Source organism: Gopherus flavomarginatus, chromosome 12, assembly GCF_025201925.1.
Source record: "Gopherus flavomarginatus isolate rGopFla2 chromosome 12, rGopFla2.mat.asm, whole genome shotgun sequence".
In the NCBI taxonomy this organism is placed as follows: Eukaryota; Metazoa; Chordata; order Testudines; family Testudinidae; genus Gopherus; species Gopherus flavomarginatus.
The window spans coordinates 36,061,604-36,072,044 of NC_066628.1; the positions used below are offsets into that span (position 1 = coordinate 36,061,604).

Genomic DNA, 10,441 nt, shown 5'->3' on the forward strand with positions numbered 1-10,441 from the left:
CCTTGTAGTCACATAGTATAGAGTCTGACATATCATAGGTGAATGTGTCCAAGCAGCCCTCTTAACTTTGGGTTTAGAGCATCACTGAAACTCAGACACTTGACATTTTTAATGATTTATTTCTGAAAGATAAAAGCTCCTTGGTCAACAGCACTCTTCTTCTCCAGCCAGCCCTGCTGGGGGAAAAAACAAGACAGGAGCTAGTCAGTAAAGGAAGACATTAACAAGCCCTTTTCTTCTGTGCTGTCAAATGTATTGCAAAAAATCAGAGTAGGGAGGTGGCCAAGCGCCAAGGACACAAAGGAGCCATCCATCTTATTTTACTGGGAATACAAAAGATCATTTGAGGAGGCTGGCAAGACTTAACTGAAATGATGGATAGATCAGTTCTTGCTCTATTACTGACTGGCATGATAAAGACCTGCACTTTATCAGATGCAAGGTTGGTCCTGTCATTGTCACAGCTAGTCTCACTGGAGCCATGTTCCTAGCACGCCAAGCAATCCCTTTTCCCCACTTGAGTCTAAGACCCATTCTCACCTTAACAGACACCACGGAGCTGTGTCAAACTCAACAGCGAAGAGGAAACCCTGCAGTTACCCAAAGGTGACTTCACCAGCACATATCAGGTACAACCACATGAGAACTACTGATAAATGAGGACTATATAGAGACAGCAGCACTCTGAAGTTAGAGACTTATCAAAGTCAACTGACATGCAAAGTCTGCAAAAAACAACTGTATCTAGATATGGCAAATAGGTGCTGAAACAGTTCCTGAATTTCCACAAGTACTGAACACTGTTTACTTTTATTTTCTATTTCTAACCTCTCTCTCTCATTTTACTTGCAGCCTGGGAGCAGACAGCTCCAGTTTTTCCCACCCCATAAATTATGCCTTCTAATTAAACAAATCCTGACTTTGTGCCTAAGTGTGACATGAAAAATCCACGACAGAAAGTTTTGTACAGGAATTCACTGCAAATCTACTGCATATCAAACACCAAACACTTAAAACAAATCCACTGCTTTTCTACTACATTCCTCCCCATCCCACATACCAAGTTTCAAGCCTAAAGGAGTTCTGTTACCTTTGGATCCACTATCCAATTCATTCCAGATCAGGGAACCATGCACATGTTACAGGACCTCCAGCAAATGGATCACACCTTCAAATCCTGTTGAAGTTTAAATTACAGTGAGTTGCTAGAAAGAATGAAGTTAAGTGTCAGTCATTTGCAAACTTTTTTTAAATCCAAGATCTCAGAGTGCTTAAAAAGTGAGAGTTCTCCTCCTTCCTCATTTGTGACATGGGGTACAGACGTTAAGTGATTTGCCCAAGGTCAAGCTGCAGGTCAGGAACAGAGTCAGAAACTGGACGTAAATCTCTGGATTGGATGTCCAGTCTCTTGCTGTAGCCTCTAGAGCAAGAAAGTCCTCTTGCTCTCAATGCTATTACTCCTACTGTTTTGACAAAAGAATCAAGGGGTTATTCAGGGATGGAGAAATAAAGTGGAGTATGACGGAGGACAGTAGGGCTCTTGTGCTCCCTGAGGAGAAAGCAATGACCTCTTGCTATGTCTTTGCATCTTGCACTGATCAGGGCATCACTGAACGGAGGAGCATCATGCAATGCACCTGAAACTCAAACACTAACTGAAATTGGGCTGCTGCATAACGCTTGGGATGGGAAGTAACAATTGTCACAAGTGTAGGGGGGAGATGGAACACTGCTTTTGCTCTGACATGCTAGTGGTGCAGCACATAGATCAAGTAGTTAAGGACCAATCCAAATCCTGGCTTCCAGGAGCATATTCCTCTGATGTCCCATATTTCGTTGACACCATAAGAAGAGCCACCACAGAAGGCACAATCAAGTTGTTATAGTCAATGTTTTGCCTATAGTCTCCCCACCTGTTAGAATTAGTTAAATGAGCATTTTGCCGGCAAAACAAGTTGCAAAGGTCGTCTGACCAGAAACACTGACAGTGTTATTCCAGTGTCAAGGTAACGGACAAAAAACAGATTGTAAGTAAACAGAAGGTTGGTCACTCAAGTTAAGCCCAAACATCTCTCAAATTCTCCCACTAGCCAGGGCAACATGTGTGTCTCTAAAAAAACCAAAACCTTTATTATACATGAAATCCACAACCAATTTTGTGTTTGCTAAAGATTTTACAGAATGCACCAAACTGGGCAATGCCTATTTTTAAGGGTTCCATTTATCCATTATGTAGAAAAAGGATGGCTCCTGGAAAGTGTCCCAGAGTGCAAGTTCTATAGGATTTCACCAAGAACAAAGCAGATGATTGCCCATGATAGGATGTCCTTTGAGTGTCCCATTTGCCTGTGCTGAATCCTATCATTTATCTTGTCTTTCAGATTTTAATCTTCTACAAAGGTCACCAAGGTAGAAAAATAAACTGCAGGGGCAAAGTTCAAAAGCCTCAGAATATTTGTTTTTCCCCTCATGGCTGAGTTGTCAGACAGGGATAACATTACATCACTGGCTTATAGACTTCAAGGGGCAGAAAAGCAGACTGAAAAGCTCTGCAGAGTGTGTCAGTCTTGCCCGCTACAGGTATAACCCAGATATGATCACAGAGACTAAGCAACTGGCAGGGAGGAGGAATGTGTGGGAAACTGGACATCAAGTAGAGTTCTGCTCCTTTCGGCAACATTTGGACCATCATTTCCTCTGCCCTTTGTCATCCAACACATCAGGTTACAGCCTGCTGAGAGACAGGATTCAATCTGCTCAGGAGGGCAATACCTGAACACACTAATGATCACCCACTACATTCCTATGCTACCCTGGCAAGGAAGAGGTTCAAGGAATCAGCACTCTGTACACCATGACCCACCCCTGCTGCCCCAAAAGTCTGTTGATTTCTCAAAAGCACAGAGAAACATTTCTTGAGCAATTCCTTACCTGCATGCAGTCAAAGTTACCAGCCCCTGGCTCGAAACAAGCACTTTCTTTAGTACAGGATCATTGGGTGGAAGACACATTGCATCCTGTGAATGCAAGTACAAGCCACATGTTAAAGATTCATCATACCAGTCCTTATAGTAAACTTTGATCCTCCAGTTTCATTAAAGCAGACATGAAAGTGCTGAGCCTCAGAATCAGAATTCCACAAAGGAAGGTTTCTTTTTCAGACAGGGATAACTTAGCATCATCACCAGCTCAGCACTCAGGCTAGAGACCTGCCCAGCATGAGGCCAAGGACATTTTTTGCAACTGTTTATTTGTCACCCACTCAAGAACAGGCATCCACACCTTGCTTACAGGGATACCAACTTAAAGTGTTACCTATAGTTACTAAACTGAAAAAAAAGTCTACCACTTCCCCAACCCCTTCCCAATTTGGGTCCGTTGTACAATCAACATTGAGTGGTTAGAGTCAGTTTCCCCTGCGTGAGAGACAAGGCTGTAAAACTACATACTGGCAGGGACAAGAAGGGGAAGGTCCATTACCTGAAGCCACTTAAAAATTCATTTTTATTGACTGTATTTCAAGCCAACAGCATCCCTCTTGGTTCAACCTTTTCAGTGGTCATGACTGGCTGCTAGTTTGGGGGCACCTCCACCAGCCACATACAGAAATACATGCTCTACAAAATGGTGTCCTCCATGTGGCGTGTGGTCACATACAATGCGGGCAAGGTCACGCTACACAGAGGACACCATTTTCTAGAGCAGGTCTGCTGTGGAATGGACACATTTGAGGGCCACCGGTTGGACCACCCTGCACTGCGTTAAGAATGTAACATAAAAACGGCTATACTGGGTCAGACCAAAGGTCCATCTAGTCCAGTATCTTGTCTTTCAATACTGGCCAGTGCCAGGTGCCCCAAAGGGAATGAACAGAGCAGGTAATCATCAAGTGATCCATCCTGCCTCTTATTGCCAGCTTCTGGCAAACATTATGTGGAAATGTTAACACCTCCCCCCCACCCCCACATACAGGAAGAACCCACCAGCACTTTCTGTAAGACATTTCAGGGCTTATTACATGAAATACACTTGGACATATGGAAAATAAGCTATTAATACATCCTTTGGAGGTGCTGTTAACTTTTATATTCCCTGCTGAGTCATCACTTGGTGATTCTGATCTATGACTCCCCTCCAGCCAAAGACAGCTTAAAAAGGCTTCAGTGTAAGTCCAGATCAATGCACAGACTAATTATTCTTTCACTAGCTCTATTCCTGTAACAAATCTATTTGTGGGATGAGTTGCATCAAGTGTCTCCATAGTGGAGTGTTACCTAATCCCTCCGTACTCCATTCTACAACTCACCTTTGACTGTCACAGCACCCAGCTGTCCAGCCTAGCACAATGACAGACTTGAATCCCTATTCATGGAACACTACCTTTCAACTTGTGATCTTTGAAAGCAAAGGGGTTTGGACACTCAAATGTCTACTACAACAAAGCAGCAGTCATGACTGGTGGGAGGGAAGAGACAGAATAATTACAATAATCAAGCACTGAGCTTTTATATCTGCACTCATTAGCCCTAGGGATCACAACACAGTCATCCAAAACCACTAAATACAGCAGCCTTGCCTCCATTTCCCAACAACAATGAAAGGGACCTAGTTTTTTTGACAGCACAAGACAGATGCTAACAAGCCTCACCATTGTGCAGATGAGCAGACAAACAAGACTGATCAAAGGAATTTTCACCTCCTTCCTTAGAGACTCATAGGTGGTTAGTGGGAGGGATACTCTCATCCAAAAGCCTCATCCTTGATTTCCAAACAGAAAGAGGTGCTGCACCCTAGAAATTTAAAAACAGGTCACAGGGTTAGGGCTTGTCAACATACAATCAGACAAGCTTTCATTGCTGGGTTTCCTTAAATCAACTTTGCAGTGCTGAGCTTCAGAATCACAACTCCACAAGTGAAAAGGTCTCTTTCAGACAGGGATAACTTTGTATCATCACCTGCTCAGCTTTCAAAACAGTTAAGACCCATACCAGGCAAAGTCAGTGTGTGCAAAGCCAAAGGTTCTACTCTAACTGCATCCATCCCTTTGATTACCATGCTCTCCACCCCACATGACGACACCTGGTGGCATCAGCAGTGTGTACTCTCAATATTACTCTCTTTTTTGGACATTTCAGTTAGAGGTTTTGTTGTGCAAGGCATTGCAAGTTCAGCATGAAGGCTGTTTGTTAGCCTAACTCATCACCCACTCCAAAAACAAACAAATCTTTCTAGTATCAGAGTATTGCTTTTGTAGTAGAATTCACACCAGAACTGCTCAGAGAAGCACTTCGCACTGATGGGAAAGTCAGCTTAAAAATCAATCACTTCTTTCTGAAGTGTCACCGCTACCAGAACCCCTTAAGATTAGTTGGAATGAAAAGAGTAAAGGAAACGTTTATCTACAGTAGAAGCTCAGTGTTACGAACACCTCTGGAATAGAGGCTGTTCGTAACTGAACAAAACATTATGGTCATTCTTTTAGAAGTTTACAACTGAACACTGATTTAACACAACTTTGAAACTTTAACACAGTACCGTACTGTATTTTCTCCCCCCTCATCCCAGTCTTTGCTACTGCCTGATTGTGTCCTTCTGGTTCCAAATGAGGTGTGTGATTTACGAACTGAAGTCACTCTCGTGTTCATAACTCTGAGATTCAACTGTACCTTTTAAAAAAGCTTACTTTGTCCATCACAGACACATGCAGCATATTGTATCATTAGCTATACTGTTTACCCAAATAATCAGTTAGGGCAATGGTTCAAACCTCACTGAAGTGAATGAAAAGATCCCTATAGACTTTAAAGAACACTTCAAATCTCTTAGTTTTCAGTTTGTGCAGTTCTCCCACACAGCAGGAGAGAAACACACCATATACAATTACATGTTCATGTTTTGTATAACAGTAATACTTAGCAAGGGCAGTCAGCAGAACCTGACGTAATTTAGCTTTGTTATATTGACTGGATTCCACACTGACTGTTCCTTGTTAAGGGAAACTGAACGAGACCTTAAGAACACCAAAAAGAACAGGAGTACTTGTGGCACTATAGAGACTAACAAATGTATTTGAGCATAAGCTTTTGTGGGCTACAGCCCACTTCATAAGATGCACAGAATGGGAACATATAGTCAGAAAATTACACACACACACAGCCTGTCCCTTCCTCCAACAGAAATTGGTCCAATGAAAGGATATTAATAGGAAGTCAAGGTAGGTGTCAAAGTAGTGCATAAAATGCTGAAGTTTGAGCAAGGAAGGGAACAGCCTCAGTCTCTGTTCCTTGGGGAAAACGATTCCCTTTAGAAGTGAAAATTCTCAGACATTTCCCATGAGCTAGCAAGACCAGAAGTGACTTTCAGTTTACAGCCAAAAGGAAATGACTTCGGCAACAAAAGCAGGATTCAAACTCTCCCTTCAAAGTAGGCAATAACATACAGGAGTCATTGGAACAGAAAATCTGAATAGGAGGTGTCCCTTTGAATCACAAACCTTAACATTCCTGACACAGACACACAGCTCAGACACATTTAGCACAGAGGCCACTAGCAAAGCCCAGTAGGTAGAATCAGGAACCACAACGAGTGCATATACAGTTAAGCAGAGAACCCTAGAGTAGTTTAAGGCAGTGTCTCTCAACTAAGGGCCCAGGGCCCCCCAGGCAGGTTTCAGGGCCACCATGCTTAAGGCTGGTGTTAGACTCCCTAGGGCCCAAGACAGAAAACCAAAGCCCCACCACAAAAGACTGCAGCCTGGGGCCCTGAACTGAAGTCAAAGCCTGAGCAACTTATTGTCACAATGCTCCCTGTGACATGGGGCCCAGGCAGTTTCCCTGCTTGCAGGCCAGCCCTGGCTTTTATATGCAGATAAAAAGTTGCTGTGGCACAGGTGGGCCATGGAGTTTTTATAGCATGTTGGGCTGCCTCAGAAAGAAGGTTGAGAACTCCTGGTTCAAGAGACAACTCAATGGCCCAACAAGTCACATTACCTAGTAGGAGTGGGTTTTAAACTTGAATTACACCAAGACTTTGGGTGCCACACCCCAGACTCTTGAATGAAGCTTTCCGCAGGCAGAGAAGGGGGAGCTGCCAGATAACTGTAGAGTAGGGGGACCAGATGTCCCGATCTTATAGGGACAGTCCCGGTCTTGGGGGTCTTTTTCTTATATAGGCGCCTATTACCCCTCCCCCTCTCCGTCCCGATTTTTCACACTTACTATCTGGTCACTCTACTGCAGAGCAGCTTTCCTCTGTGCCTGCACTGTCATTTAAGCTGCACACTTACCAGGGCTCAGCAGGGCGCTGCTGGGCTTCCCTTCCTCCTGCATGCTTTTGGCAGGGACCTGCAAGAGGGGAAACCAGGGGGGTTAATTGGGGCATCTTATCACCAGCTCATTCCCAGCCGCTTCCCCATACCCAGCTGGGCCAGTAGCTTCAGAGGAACAGAGCCGATTGACAGAGGGGCACCCGGGGCCCACTCACCCTCCCGTGGGGGAGGAGAGAACAAGCTAGAGGCAGCCATGGGACTTGCGGACTCCGATCCTCCGCACAGGCTGATGGGGAGGGGAGCAGCACTTGCACCACCACAGCCACACGCTAACCGGGCACCAACCCAACTGACACATCACGGGCGATGCACAATCGCCACCCGTTCACATATCACGAGCCCGCATCTGCTTACAAGGCGCCGTTACCGAGGATGGCATCGGATCCTGCCACAGTCCGAGTCCACGAACCAACACCTCCCCGACCACGCCGCCGACTGCCAACGGAAGAGACCGCAACAGCCGGAAGTGTCCCACCCTATCCCCGGCAAGTCTCGTTTCACCTCTCGCGAGGCTGAGAGGGGCTTGTGGGAAATGTAGTTTTTTCGTCTGGCCAGCTAGTCCTCTGAGTCTTCTTTGGTGTGAGGCTGGGTCTTTGGAGGGAGGGAGTGGTGGTGGTTTCATCATACAGCCCGCTTGGGTCTCCGGGGTGTTTTACGCGCTGCTGCTCCATGGGGCAAGCTGCTAACTTTGTTAACAATGAGCTTGCCTGATGGGAAGGCCAAATTCTGCTCAGGGTTGCGCCGGCCTGGGCAGTCAGAAGCAGTGGGGCTGCAAATCAGATCAGAATCTGGTTAATTTCTTTCTCCCACTCCTGTCTTGGTGCTTTCTTCCATGCTAAATCCACTGCCTAGCAGAGTTCACAAAGCTGCCTCCATATCTCCATTCGAGCCCTTCCTAAAATTATTATTTTTGCTCTTTGCAGAACCACAGCGCCAGAGGGAGCAGGAGCCACTGGATTAGGCATTGTAAAAAACACATAATAATTAATAATTAATAACAGTTTTTTTTCTCTTAATTAATTAGCCTCTTAGAGTTAGTAGGGCAACTCCCACCTTTTCATGTTCTCTGTATATGTATATATATCTCCTTACTATATGTTCCATTCTATGCATCCAATGAAGTGGGCTGTAGCCCATGAAAGCTTATGCTCAAATACATTTGTTAGTCTTTAAGGTGCCACAAGTACTCCTATTCTTTTTGCAGATACAGACTAACACTGCTGCTACTCTGAAACATGTAGTGACTTTGTGGTTTTATTATGGGGAGCTCCTTCCATGGCAGAAAGTACAATGATGCTTGTTGGAAATTTGACTACTGGGCATTAAAGATTGGCATCAGTGGTGGAGCACTATATCATATATAGGGGTGGCTCCAGGTCCCAGCACACCAAGCGCATGCTTGGGGTGGCAAGCCGCAGGGGGCATGCTGCCGGCATCGCGAGGGCAGCAGGCAGGCTGCCTTCCGCAGCTTGCCTGCGGAGGGTCCTTTGGTCCCGCGGCTTGGCGGGAGGTCCACGGGTCCTGCGGCTTCAGAGGATCTTCTGCAGGCATGCCGCTGGAGGCAGCCTGTCTGCTGTGCTTGGGGCGGCAAAATCCCTAGAACTGCCCCGATCATATACAAGAAGATAGCTAAGGTGAGACTAATGAAAGACCCACAGCTTCACCCATTTTGTGAAGGAGCTAATAACATAAATAAAGAATTCTCTGTTATGCCCTTCTCTAAATTCCCTATTATATCTTGTCTTCTTTACACTGTAAGTTTCTATGACAAGGATTGTCTTATTTTGGATTTTGAACTGAGCCATGCTTCCTGTTGGCACTTAACAAAGAAGAAATACAATAATAATAAAGAATGCAACAAATTCAAACTCTGGGCTTGGTTCTGATCTCATATATACTGCTGTCACATTGGTGTAACTCCACTCCAGCGGCACAGAAACCACAGCAATAGTACACTATAGCTAGTTGGACAGATCTGGTTAGATGTCGGTGAGTTTCTCCTGATTTACATGGATGTGAGTTCAGAATCAAGCACTAGTGCCTCTATGAACACAGTATTAGCATTACTGGTTATTAATGGCATTTGCTGAATCTTCACAGTTAATAATAAATATATGATCATACTTAACATTAATACAGAGCTCTGCATCTCCAACAGGCAGTACCAGCCTTAACTTTAAATCGCTAATTAGCTAGAGGTTTGGGATTAATTAGTAAGTGTGTGTATAATATTTTGAATATGTAATGCATGCTATAAGTGGTCTGATTATCATTTAGTATTAAAGGAGGCCGTAAAATTAATAGGGCACTACTCAACCCACAAATTATAACAAAATTTAAATAGCCAAAATGTATACTGCTCTAAAAGAAACACGGAACAAAAGGAAAAGTAGCAAGTATACAAAGTTTCCATTTCTACACCTCTGGGGTTTATCTGTTCATGCATAGATGCTATCGTTAACCAGCAGGTGTATAATCTATAACACAGGAAAAACCCTGAGCATCTTCCCTACATTAGAAATCCGAGGTTTTTCCACCCTTGTCTTAGGATTACTCCCTCTCCTCCATCCCCCGAGGAAGCACAGTGCTAGTGGAAGCCCTAACAAATGACCTCCTAATTAATATTAATGTTACAATAGTGTGCTGGGAACTGTATAAAGACCCTGAGGGAGGATCTGTGCTCCAAAGAGATTGAGAGAAATGAAACATTGGAGGGGAAATGGAGGTGAAGTCAGCTGAGGTCCCACAGCAGGTGAGTGGTAGATGTGGGAACACAGGTGAGACCTGGGTTCTCACTGACCATTTCACTAACCACATGACTGTACTGCCTCTGGATGTCACCCTCTGTCTAACCAGAGGCCTGGAACAGCATAGGCACCAGCCATTCACCCTTACCCACCAATGCCCCCCGCCCCCACCAATGACCTGACCTGAAGACAGGGTGACCAGATGTCCCAATTTTATAGGGACAGTCCCGATTTTTGGGTCTTTTTCTTATATAGGCTTCTATTACCCCCCAACCCCCATCCCAGTTTTTCACACTTGCTGTCTGGTCACCCTACCTGGAGAAACCATTTCCAGGGATGAGTCTGGAGTTCAGTCTCCATGTCCATT

The 10,441-nt window shown here is 44.8% G+C and overlaps 1 long non-coding RNA gene and 2 other non-coding genes across 6 annotated transcripts; all 3 read right to left on the reverse strand.

The window, feature by feature from the left end:
- Positions 1-99: 99 nt before the first annotated feature.
- LOC127032287 (uncharacterized) lies at positions 100-7,731 on the reverse strand. Of its 4 annotated transcripts, none has more exons than XR_007768741.1 (6): positions 7,695-7,731; positions 7,286-7,343; positions 4,649-4,790; positions 2,932-3,017; positions 1,091-1,177; positions 100-176 (listed from the first exon to the last, which is right to left on the reverse strand). It is a non-coding gene; the product is annotated as an uncharacterized LOC127032287 (long non-coding RNA). The 4 variants fall into 4 exon arrangements; XR_007768742.1 differs by having other exon boundaries at positions 4,697-4,790; positions 7,682-7,730; XR_007768740.1 differs by having other exon boundaries at positions 100-173; positions 7,682-7,730.
- LOC127033423 (small nucleolar RNA R38) lies at positions 3,116-3,193 on the reverse strand. Its single transcript, XR_007769103.1, has one exon. It is a non-coding gene; the product is annotated as a small nucleolar RNA R38 (small nucleolar RNA).
- Positions 4,886-4,963, reverse strand: LOC127033422 (small nucleolar RNA R38). The gene has a single exon (XR_007769102.1). It is a non-coding gene; the product is annotated as a small nucleolar RNA R38 (small nucleolar RNA).
- Positions 7,732-10,441: the final 2,710 nt, after the last annotated feature.